We start from the raw sequence: 10,624 nt of genomic DNA, 5'->3' as shown, positions 1-10,624 counted from the left end.
GAACCAAGACATCAGTCTGGTGCTTCCGCTCTCATGCAGGGAGCTGAACTTGATCAGAGATGAGTGGCACAGTCTTCTCTCACTGCTTCATGTTTTCCATCCAACATTACAGAAGATCAGAGCAGAAGATCTGACTGTCTGGAAACTTCTGTTCATCTTTGATGGCCTGGATGAAAGCAGATTTTCACTGGGTTTCAACAAGCATCAGCTCATCTCTGATGTCACACAAGTATCGTCCGTTGGCGTGCTCCTGGTGAACCTCATCCAGGGGAACCTGCTTCCCTCAGCTCTCATCTGGATCACCTCCAGACCTGCAGCAGCCTATCAGATTCCTCCCTCGTGTGTTGACAGGATCACAGAAGTACGAGGCTTCACTGACTCCCAGAAGGAGGAGTACTTCAGGAGGAGGTTCAGTGATGAAGATCTGTCCAAGAGAATCATCTCACACATCAAGGCCTCCAGGAGCCTCCACATCATGTGTCTGATCCCAGTTTTCTGCTGGATCACTGCTATAGTTCTGGAGGACATGATGACCAGAGACCAGAGGGGAGAGCTGCCCCAAACCCTGACTGACCTCTACTCACACTTCCTGAGGGTTCAGATAAAGAGGAAGAAGCAGAAGTATGGAGGAAAGCAGAGACCAGAGGAACTGACTGAGGCTGATAAAGAACTCCTTCTGAAGTTGGGTCGGCTGGCGTTTGAACATCTGGAGAAAGGAAACATCATGTTCTACTCAGAAGACCTGGAGCGATGTGGACTGGACGTCTCCGAGGTGTCGGTGTACTCAGGAGTTTGTACAGAGATCTTCAAGAGAGAGAGTGTGATCTTCCAGAAATCAGTCTACTGCTTTGTTCATCTGAGCATTCAGGAGTTTCTGGCTGCCGTCTACATGTTCCACCGTCACACCAGGAAAGACACAGCGGTTATAAATCAGTTCCTAAAATATTCTGAACCAGTCACATCTCTTGATGACTTCCTCAGGAGAGCACTCATGAAATCTCTCAAAAGTGAAAATGGCCACCTGGACTTGTTTGTTCGCTTCCTTCATGGTCTCTCTCTGGAGTCCAATCAGAGGATCTTGGGTGGACTGTTGGATCAGAGGAACAGCCACCCAAAAACCATCCAGAAGGTCCTCAACAACCTGAAGGAGGAGAACAGTGATGAATTCTCCCCAGACAGAAGCATCAACATCTTCTACTGTCTGACGGAGATGAAGGATCAGTCAGTCCATCAGGAGATCCAAGAGTTCCTGAAGTCAGGGGAGATATCAGAGAGGATACTGTCAGTGATCCACTGTTCAGCTCTGGCCTACCTGCTGCAGATGTCAGAGGAGGTTCTGGATGAGCTGAACCTGCAGCAGTACAGAACCTCAGAGGAGGGACAACGTCGCCTGATTCCAGCTGTGAGGAACTGCAGGAAGGCCGTGTAAGTAAAGATTTCTGGGGCCGGACATCGGCGTTTAAATCAAGCGAGTGGATCATGTCAGGTAGCAATACCCCCTCCAGTGGTCATTCCTTCAATTCTTATCTCCATTGCAGCGTCATAAATTAAAAACAACAATTCATCCAGAAATGTTCAACACTGGCTGGATATAAGTTCAAAGGTCAATCCAGACAAAGCAACATAAGGCAGGAATAATAGGAGCCACAAGTTAACTGACTATCATGAAATTACTGTCATGTCATTAAATAACTTTGTTTGTTTTGTATACATCGTATTCTAACGACAGAAAGAAAAACATTTTAACAAATGACACGTGACTATTTTGCTTCATTTGTTCAACGTAAAAACAGCCGGCCTCGTTGGTTTAAATGGGTGTTTTAGGTCTTTGTGGCGGTTCCGTTTGGAGCCTTTATGTGACCCACAAAGTTGTTTGACCCTTTCCACACCCGTTAGGTGGCAACTTCATCACTGCAACAAAAGGTGCAGTGAAAATGATTTGAAGGGAAACAGGCAGATATAACAGAAGCTGAGGGCAATCGATGCAACCAGAGACTCTGATGTCATCGATCGGATCGCTGAATTAGACTTGACGCACGATCGTACAATTGGATGAAATGCAAATATCCAAAGAGCCGATAGACAGATAAAAAGATGCACGTTTCTTTAACCATTTGCTATAATCATTTTTAATATTGAGTAATTATGGCTGTTCTAAAATAAGACAAATGTTAAGAATAATTCAGTTGCATTTTCAGATCTGATGGTCGTTCAAACTGTTGCTCTACGGTGTTGAATTTAGCTTTTCCAGGAAATGAGCTTTACATTGTGTTGAGGTGGTAGATTCTCAGATAAGTTGATGAGAAATCCCAAAGTTGAGCAGACCTGCACCGTATAACCTCATCCTGCATTTTTCAGATTGATTAACTGCAGTTTATCAGAGATCAGCTGTGGCTCTCTGGCCTCGGCGCTGAGGTCCAATCCCTCCCATCTCAGAGAACTGGACCTGGGTGGGAACCAGCTGAAGGATTCAGGAGTGAAACTGCTCTGTGGTTTTCTCCACTTTCCAAACTGCCGACTGGAAACTCTGAGGTAAACACCATTCTCAAAAATGTCCATTATTCCATCCGAGGGTCCTCACACTTTCTGAGTGGTGTGTTTGTGCCCAGTTCCTTCAGGAGGGGGGGCCACGGGGACCACTTATTCATGATAAACTGATTTAAGGACAATGAAAAAGCCCACAGATGGTAACCAAAATTAGACAAAACTAGGTGAGGGTGCCTGGTAGACACCAGCCAACGAGGAGGGAGATGGTGAGGGAGACAGGAAGTCATCTAAGACAGGTTGTGCCTTTAAAGATGAGCCACAGGTGAGATGGATCTCCATGATGAGATGGGAGGAAGAGGTGGGAGAACCTGGGAAGAGTGAGGGCCAGAACAATATATATTCTCCTTTGGAACAGTGCAAACCTGAGAGGTTGGAATTGTGGTAATTACATATTACTATCATTTTTTAACCTGTAACTAAATTAATATTACAGATCATGCCTTTGATTAACCTTTCAGATGAATACTGGTTTCACTTATAACCTTATAAAAGTTTCCCTTCTTTATTTAGATTAAGTGACTGCAGTTTATCAGAGACCAGCTGTGATTCTGTGGCCTCAGCTCTGAAGTCCAACCGCTCCCATCTGAGGGTTCTGGACCTGAGCCACAACACGTTGCAGGATTCAGGAGTGAAGCGGCTCTGTTCTGGACTGGAGAGTCCAAACTGTAAACTGGAGAGGCTCAGGTCAGTCTTCATTTTTCTACCTATATACCAGCTGCTAAGATGGTGAAGTGAGGCTGTTCTCAACACTGCTGTGATGCACCACATTAAAAAGATTCCTTGTAATATCGTGAATTCAGGTCTGACCCAATTAAGAACTAACGTAGGTTTAGTACTGACGCAGATAACATGCAGACCTGCACCGTATAACCTCATCCTGCATTTTTCAGATTAGAATACTGCAGCTTATCAGAGATCAGCTGTGACTCTCTGGCCTCGGCGCTGAGGTCCAATCCCTCCCATCTCAGAGAACTGGACCTGAGTTACAACCAGCTGAAGGATTCAGTAGTGAAGCTGCTGTCTCCTCTCGTAGAGAATCCACACTATGGGCTGGAGACATTGAGACAGTAGCTGGTTGAAGCCAGTCAACTCCCGCTCATCTGCTGCATCACTCACTGACCACTGGTGAAGAGCATCTGTGGAAACATCTGCCGTCTACTCCCTCCATAGATGAAAATTCAGTTTTTTAAAAAGCGCTGGTGGACTTTCAGGAGATCAGTCGATGGTCGACAAAGCAGAAGCAGCTTCGCCTTGAAGTTAAATTAGTTCCTGGTATCACACGATGCATCTTTATAAAGTTCTAAATGGCTCCTCGGCCACTCTTAGAAGCATGAAAACATTCTCTTAATTGTCTCTTCAAATGTCTGTATTATACGTTACTATTTGACATCATGCCTTCAGAATCTTTAGGGTTTAGTATTTACTGTCTCTGTGACATGGAGCATTGGAATATTTCAGCTGCAGCCAGCAAAAACCCATCAGAATGACGGCTATCGGTGGGAACCGCCGCTCATTTGACTTTAGTCAGTCTGTTAAATGTTATAGGATTTATTGCAATCTAATAAAAACAAATAATAAATGTGGGAAATAGGAAATTAAAAAGAAGCAAAATGACCAAATAAAATCTCCCATGAATACTGTAAATTTAAAGATGTCAAGAATGGAATATCAGCTTAAATTTAATCAAACATAGAGTGAAAAGGCCTCCTTTAAGTTTACTGCAAAAATAAAACAAATCAAGAGCGACACGCGCCAGAAACGTCTCATTCTCTCTTCTGTCTCCACTCATTCTTTTATATTCTCTTAAGATAATGGGGACGGGGTCGTGTGATAACAAAAAACCTAATTGGGGACTATATTTTTGTTGCAAGAACTTTGGCTCTTCAGAAGTTCCTATGTTGGCTTCCACAGATTGTGCATCCACTAGAAACTCAGTGTTATTGAGGAACTACCAGGAGCGGCTGGAGTGGAGGCCAATGATGCTATAGCTACATATATGTAACAGGGACATATAATATTGTATTATAATTACACAAAACTGTTCTGTTGTTTACTATTGTTGAACATACCTGGGTTTGTTTTACTGTGTGCTGTCTTGGTCCTCCAGTCACTTCGTCTGTATTTTATTTCTTCTTCGTGTGTCCCCCTTGGTGCACCTGTATAAATTCGAGGGTCGCGACTTCCTCTTCCCTTTTGCAATTCTCGTGTTGGGAAGAGGTCAGTCATCTTTTGTAATCCCTTGTTTTAAGTGTCTTTTTGTTATTATTTTGTCTTAATTTGTCACTCTTATAACACTACAGTTCTATTCAAGTTATATTGAGCTCTGATGTTGCTCCGATGTAGTGTTTTATTGATGTGAACAGGTGCGATGGTGCTAACTCCATGTTGTCTTCTCTGTAGTTTGGGCTGGATCAGCAAATAGCGGCACATGTTAATTTTGCTGTTTTATTTTGACCAGGTATGTTTTTCGCCCTTTTGCAATTCTCGTGTTGGGAAGAGTTTGGGCTGGATCAGCAAATAGCGGCACATGTTAATTTTGCTGTTTTATTTTGACCAGATTAAACGGAGAGTGCCTCCAAAAGTTCAACTGTGTCCCGTGGCTACTCTACGCACCACAACCACAAAAATAACACAACGCAGACATACACCGGTCACACTTGGTGCCGTTTGACCCGTGCCATCGCCATTCATCGCCAGTCTTTTCGTCCCCGGGCTACTGCCGCGCCCTCGGCTTCTCTGCTCTTCACCTTCGGCGCGCTGCGTGCTGTGGTCTTGTGACGTCGCCGAGGAGTGCTGCCCTCAGGACTGTGCCAGGTTTTGGGGCTTGCAGTGCGGAGATAGGGTTTAATGACTGTCTTATTGTATTACATGACTGCGTGAGGTGAATTTGCTTTTATTTAAAAAAAAACAAAAACAAGATGTTTAACCCTAATCCACCTTGTATTGGTAGAGGCATGGTTTTGAATGCTGGTGTTGATAAGGTACACCCTGTTAGTAATAAGACTATGTTAAGCCCACCGATTGCCACTTCTACACCTATTGCTAGTGCACACTCAGAACCCACACGTGTTGTGACACATGATGCGCTCAGTGGCATAATAACTGATTTGGCAAAACAAATTGGGGATAGTATCGCAAACAGTCTGAATACAATGCACAAACATCAGCCCTGCCACACCCAGCTGCCTGCTACTGACAGTGTGTCCCCCAGTCGCCTGGAGGCTTCACAGCTCAAAGTAGTGGTGCAGTCTGAAGCCAAAGCCCCACCGTTCTTCAGGGGCGACCACACTGATACATTTTCCATTCAAGAGTGGGAGGGGATGATGAAGTGTTACCTGTCCAGAACAAGCTGTGAGACATCTGAGCAAAAATATGAACTGATCATGTCCCGATTGACAGGCAAAGCTCAGGATGTGGTTAAGGTGTCACTCCGCTGCCGCCCTGACCTGAGTGAGGGTGGGTTGATTACTGCTGTATTTGACATCCTAAAACGAAACTTCAGTGCAGTCACATGCTCCAACATGCCAATGAGAGACTTTTATAGTACAATACCAAGGAGTGGTGAGGATGCCATGGACTATTGGATTCGTCTTAATAAGTCTATTGATGCTGTGGATGAGTGCCTCAGGAGGCGTGGGAAACATGTGGACGACCCCACCGCTGAGGTTGTGATGATGTTCTTAAGTCATTGTCCTGACCCTGCTCTTTCTGTCATTTCAAATTAAGCCCCCCGAAGAGTGGACAGCTGCTGAGGTCCAGCGCCGCTTGGACAGATGAAAGGTGTTGCGGCTAATACGCACTTGGTGACCAATGCCTTGTCGGCTCAAGCTCCTGTTTATTCCTGCGATCTTCAGGACTCTGCTGAACTGATTCCCTTTTGTCCACCCAAAGCCACTTATGAGTCCCCACAGCCGCTGTCAGGATCAGGAGGCCAGCCACACACTTCAGCCAGTGCCACACCAGAACCTGTGACTCAGCAAATGGTGGCTATGTTTGACAAGGTTCTTTCCCTGTGCACTGCCTCGGTGACTAATAGCAGGCAGAGGGCAGGTCGTGGTCAATTTCCTCAGCGTCCCCAAGGCAGAGCGTGCCAGGTTTGTGGTTCTAGCGAACACACCACTCATTCACACTGTAGGTTGTACAGACTATGTCTTAACTGCTTTGGACCTGGTCATATGAGAAATGAATGTGCACAGAAGACCAGGCTCCCGTCAGCCACTGCTCCATCTACTGGTGATTTAAACTAGTTAGCCTATGTGATAAGAGGGGCAGCATGGGCAGTGTTATAGATACCCTCACCAATCCTCCTGATCCTCACTCTGTGTATGTTGACTGTTGTAAAAGCTACTCTGAAGACAAGACTGTCATTCTGGTTGGGTCTCAAAGAATTGAGGGAGCTAGTGAACTGTTTTTATACTCCTGTGTCAGTGAGCAATCGAATGTCTTTGAGAGGGATGCTAGATTCAGGAAGCATGTCATGTACACTTAGTGAATCAGCAGAGGCCAAGTTAAGAGCGGCTGGTGTTGTCTTAATTCCACAACCTGTCCCCGAGCAGGTGGTTCTCATTGGTTGTGGTGGTCTTGTTACTCAACCTAAATGTATCTATGATTTGGACATTGAGATTTATGGCTGGAAGTTTGTGGTGCCAACGTTTCTGGTGCCTGGGCAGAGGGATGAGTTTATTGTTGGCACTAATGTGATCTGTCCTGTTGTCCAGAAGATGAAATCTGAAGAGAAATATTGGGAGATGCTATCCTCACGTACATCCGATCCTGACTGTGAGCTGTTTCTCCAGTTACTGAGTTGCTCTTCCCGGTGGTTGGGCCCAGAGGTTCCTGATAAGGTGGGAACAGTGAGATTACAACAGGCTGTGACGTTGCTTCCTCAGAAGGAATACATTGTTTGGGGGAAGCTGCCAGCATCTGCTCCTGTGTCCCCTGGCAGCACAGTCATTGTAGAGCCGACATCCGCACGCTCTACACCCAAGAACATCATGGTTGGTCGAATTGTTGCGCCAATGTGGGGTGATCGCTGGGTCCCCATGAAAATCCTCAATCCCACACAGACTGCTGTTACTTAAGGCGTAATGCAAAGCTAGCTGACGTGTTCCCCTGTGTTGCCATGGAAGACTTTCCTGTTGCCCAGGGTTTGTAAAACCAAGTTAGGTTCATCGCCTGTTCTCACTGGCCACCAGAGTGGCCCAAGTGACCCTGTGCAGCTGTTGAAGGATTGTGGTCTCGGTGACATTGATGGGGGGGGGCTGTGAAGTGTCAGATGAGTGGAAGGGCAGGCTTGCCGATCTGTTGTTGGCCTTTCAGGATGTGTTCTCTAGAGATGGTCTGGATTGTGGGGAGGCAAAGGGGTTTGTCCATCGGATTCACCTTGCTGACGACCGTCCCTTTCGGCTGCCGTTCCGCAGAGTTCCACCTGCTCATTATCAGAAGTTGAGAGAAGTTCTGTCTGAAATGGAAATGAGGGGCATAATCAGCAAATCCATCAGTGAATATGCCTCTCCCCCTGTTGTGTGGGGTGGAAGAGAGTCAGGGGATTTGCGAATATGTACTGACTTTCGTTGGCTTAATGCTAGGTCTGTTAAAGACGCATCCACTGCCACACCAGTCGGACTGCCTTGCTGCCCTTGGGGTAACGCCTTCTTCAGCACTATGGATCTGACCTCAGGGTTCTACAACATCCCTCTCCATCAGTCTGACAGGCATTACAGAGCCTTTACTACACCTCTTGGCCTTTATGAATACAACCGCCTGCCCCAGGGCCTCTGCAACAGTCCAGCCTCCTTTTATGCGGATGATGCTTAGCATATTCGGTGACCTCAACTTCTCAAACCTTCTGTGTTACCTTGATGACTTGTTGGTGTTTGCACCTTCTGTAGAGGAGTCTTTAAGCCGCCTCAGTGTTGTCTTCTCCCGGTTGAGATCTAGTAACTTGAAGCTTTCTCAGAAGAAGTGTCATTTTCTCAGAAGGTCAGTTAAATTTCTGGGTCATGTTGTGAGCGCTGACGGTGTTTCTGTGGATCAGGAGAAGGTGAGCGCCATCTCTGGGTTTAGGAGGGAGGACTTGATGGAATCTGATGGCTGTACTCCGTCCCAGCAGAAGGTCAGATCTTTTCTCGGAATGGTCCTGTTTTATCAGCATTTCATTCCTGCATGTTCCCGTATTGCCAAGCCTCTCTATGCCTTAACAGCTGGCCAGAAGCGGAGGACTAAAGGTGGTCAGAGCCGATGTAAACCTGGAACATACAGACAGTTAACACCTCAGGATTGGTGCCCTGAGTGTGATGGAGCCTTTGAACAACTAAAAACTGCGCTCCTCGATTGTGTGGTTCTGGCTCACCCGGATTTTGATAGACCTTTTATCCTCTCCACTGATGCTTCCACTGACGGGCTTGGAGCTGTTCTTTCTCAGGTGCCGGCAGGTGAGGAGAGGGCAAGACCGGTTGCGTTTGCTAGCAAGTCCCTGAGCCGCAGCCAGGCTAAGTACCCTGCTCACAGACTTGAGTTTCTGGCTCTCAAGTGGGCAGCTTGTGACAAGTTCAGTCATTGGCTCAAAGGCCATCAGTTCACAGTCTGGACTGATAATAACCCGCTCACGTACATCTTGACCAAGCCGAAACTGGACGCCTGTGAACAGCGGTGGGTCTCCAAACTGGCTCCGTACAACTTTGACATTAAGTATGTCCCTGGCAGGCTGAACGTTGTTGCGGATGCCCTTAGTCGACGGCCTTTTGTCAAACCTTTAGCCGAGCGTCTCCTTTCTGAGCCTTACATTGATCTGTTGAAACAGGCTTGTGAAGTGAGGGAGGAGTCCGTGCAGGATGCTTTTCATCTGACCTGCCAACCTCAGTCATTGGTCGGTCCTGCTTTTTCTACTGCAGTCAATGTCTCCATGTCTGAGGACGAAGTCTCCACCGTCCTGTCAGCCTCCAATGACTGGGAGGTCGCGTCCAGACATCGCGCTGTTTCTTTGGCTGACCATTTAAGTGCGCTTGTTGGTCCTGAGCCTTGCCTGTCGTCAGCGTTGTCCAAACATGAGCTCCAGTCCCACCAGGAGAGTGATGTTGTTGTTTCCAGGGTTGCCTTCTTTGTGAACCGGAAAATCAGGCCTTCCAGACGTGAGCGTGCCCATGAAAATCAGCAGGTCCTAAGAATTTTGAAGCAATGGGAAAGGCTGGCAGTCATTGAAGGAATTCTGTATCGCGTCACTAAGGACCCTTTGACCAGGCACAAGCGCTTCCAGTTGTTGTTCCAGAGTCCCTCAAGTCATCTGTGCTCTCTGGCATCCATGACAACGCAGGTCACCAGGGCACAGCCACGCACTTTGTCACTGGCACGTCAGCGGTTCTTTTGGTATGAGATGGAAAAGGATGTCCGCAACTATGTAAGACAATGTCCACGGTGTTTTCTCAGTAAGACTCCAGAACCATCCGCCAGAGCCCCACTGGAGAACATAAAGACCAGTGTGCCACTGGAGTTGGTATGCATTGACTTTTGGTCTGCGGAGGACAACAACAATAAATCGGTTGATGTCCTTGTTGTCACTGACCATTTTACTAAATTGGCACATGCATTCCCTTGCCACAACCAAACTGCAAAGAATGTGGCTAAGAAGCTTTGGGATGGCTTCTTCTGCATTTATGGCTTTCCTCAGCGTATCCATTCCGACCAAGGTGCTACCTTTGAGAGTGAGTTGGTGGCAGAGTTGCTAGAAATGGGTGGCATCATCAAATCTCATACCACACCGTACCACCCCATGGGCAATGGCATCACTGAGCGGGTTTAACAGAACGTTGGGGAACATGTTGAGATCTTTGCCCCCAAGGACGAAGCAGAGGTGGCCGCAGATGATCCACTCTTTGACATTTGTATATAATTGCACAGCTCATGAAACAACAGGTTTTGCGCCCTTCTATCTGATGTTTGGGAGGGTTCCTCGGTTACCAATCGATCTCCTCTTCATGAACGTTCTCCATGATGACTCTGTATGCGATTACAATACCTATGTCAAGTCACTTATGGAAGATCTTCGGTCCGCCATGATCTTGGCTCAAGGAAACAGCGC

At 46.8% G+C, this 10,624-nt stretch overlaps 1 protein-coding gene and 1 long non-coding RNA gene across 21 annotated transcripts in view; one reads left to right on the top strand and one right to left on the bottom strand.

Moving 5' to 3' along the window:
- The window catches only part of LOC130524710 (NACHT, LRR and PYD domains-containing protein 12-like), a 337,155-nt gene that overhangs the window by 90,934 nt on the left and 235,597 nt on the right, over nucleotides 1-10,624 (bottom strand). The gene's annotated exons all lie outside the window — the stretch shown is intronic.
- On the top strand, nucleotides 3,096-4,012 carry LOC130524759 (uncharacterized). The gene is made up of 2 exons (XR_008950230.1): nucleotides 3,096-3,231; nucleotides 3,438-4,012. It is a non-coding gene; the product is annotated as an uncharacterized LOC130524759 (long non-coding RNA).

Source organism: Takifugu flavidus, chromosome 4 (genome assembly GCF_003711565.1).
Source record: "Takifugu flavidus isolate HTHZ2018 chromosome 4, ASM371156v2, whole genome shotgun sequence".
In the NCBI taxonomy this organism is placed as follows: domain Eukaryota; kingdom Metazoa; phylum Chordata; class Actinopteri; order Tetraodontiformes; family Tetraodontidae; genus Takifugu; species Takifugu flavidus.
This window is presented reverse-complemented; position numbering and strand designations above follow the sequence as displayed.